Below are 1,992 nucleotides of genomic sequence, written 5' to 3' on the forward strand. Positions count from 1 at the left end.
GCCTCCCCAGTTCATACAGGGAACCATGCAGGCTGGAAAGTCCTTCCCAAAACTGCAAAAAACCTTTGCCAATAGAGCATTACACACTGATTTTTGGGAGCATGTTGAACAGCAGATACCTTTCCATTATTCAGCTGTGTCCTGATCCAGGCAGGCCAACACTTCTGCAATTATATTCTCACACACACACACACACACTGCACCTCAATATGAAAACAAATTTGCTTACTGAGTGCAATCACAGTATTAAATTAGTCCACTACCAAATGTACTAGGGGAGGATAAGGAGATGCCTTTATTATTTAAACTAAAAGTGACATGATTAATTTACCCTGATGGTATTCTATGACAGGGATAAAACAGGCAGTGAAACACAAAGAAGGACCAAGAGGGAAAGAGAGGGAGAAAAGCAAGTTTAGGCTGTAAGGATTTACTTATATATGTCCTTGTAGCCATAATAATGCTAATACCACCCTAAAAATTGTTTTTTTCTAGCCTGTGAAGTAAGAGTTGAAGGTTTCACAGTGTGTGTAACTCAGGTGTCAATGAGAGCTCTGAAATACTGGGGAAATAATTTCATTTTTCTATTGGGGTATGAGTCATACAGAAAATATCAGGACTCCTTATTGGCAAAGAAAAGTGCTAAAAAAGGCTGAATTAAAGGTTACATACAACCTAGCTGCAAGATTTCAACAAATTACTGCCAGAAAAGCCAACGAGTAGAATATAGAACTTGAATAAAATAATAAGTTGTTCAGCCCAGTGCTGGATTAGGAGTCACTGTAAAGCCTATGAACAAAACTAAGGCCATGGAAGAGGGAAAACTCAGAGTCCTTCCAGCAAACCAGGTAAGCTTCAGAAATCAAATCAATACATTGCAATAGCAACAAGGGTGAATGTATTATTAGTGCAAATAAAATTTACACATTCCCATTCCGATGTTAACAGCTAAAGCAAATGCTCAACAAATCCTAAATAAATTGTATTGACAATGTTAATGCAATCCACCACCAGTACCCATCCATTAAAAAATAGTAAAGGCATTGTAATTTGAGACACTCAAATCCCTGTTTCTTAATATTGGTGTTATCCAATAAAACACATCCACTGACCGTAATATCTATTTAAAAAATTACTTCCTGCTTTCCTAAGAAATTAAACCAAAAAGCAATAAACATGCTTTATGCAAGCCTTGGCAGTTCTCTAGCTCTGCTTGTTACACATGAGGCAGCTACAGGGAGGACAAGGTAAAAAAGGAAGGGGGAGAAAAAGGGAACTATTTGCCAGCATATTGTTTTCAAAGCATTCACTTCAGGGAAGGGTAAGAGTAATACAAGCTATGTTATTCAAGCATCAGATATAAATACATGGATTGTAAAATACCCACTTTCAGATCTGAAATCTAAGTAAAACAATTTATTCTGCTACAACCCTCTTATTACCCTTTAAATTTAGCCAAAGTATTCCCTGCCAAAGATAGATGGAAACATGATGAACAAATCCATCCTTCATGTACTCCAGCAAGAAATTTAGGCCCTATCTTCCAGTCACTCATTTACATATAAAGAGATTTGCTAAAAATTAATAGTATTTTCTATTTTTTATCTGTGTAGAACTTAAATAAATCAACTAGAGTGGATTAGATTTAGCTCAGAAATGATGCAGAAGTGCACTCTGACATTGTCCTGTGTGCAGAGAGAATTTGGTACTTCTCTCTTCTGGACCCACTTGCATGGGAAAAAACAAAGCAACTGAGAAGGGTTTGTGCAATTGGAGTCTTTCAAAGAATAATATCTTTGTAAAAGGTATTTTTTTTTTAATTTATCCAAAGTGTTTTCCCAAGGACGCTCTTACCAGAAAGCTGATTGTCTTTCCTCGAGTCCACCACTGATATTCTCCATATTTCAAGCTGAAGACATGGTCATGCATTGATATGACTTCATACCAAGATCTATCCAAGTAATAAAAATTACAAAATACGTATAAATATTT

The sequence above is a fragment of the Molothrus ater genome, chromosome 7, assembly GCF_012460135.2.
Source record: "Molothrus ater isolate BHLD 08-10-18 breed brown headed cowbird chromosome 7, BPBGC_Mater_1.1, whole genome shotgun sequence".
In the NCBI taxonomy this organism is placed as follows: domain Eukaryota; kingdom Metazoa; phylum Chordata; class Aves; order Passeriformes; family Icteridae; genus Molothrus; species Molothrus ater.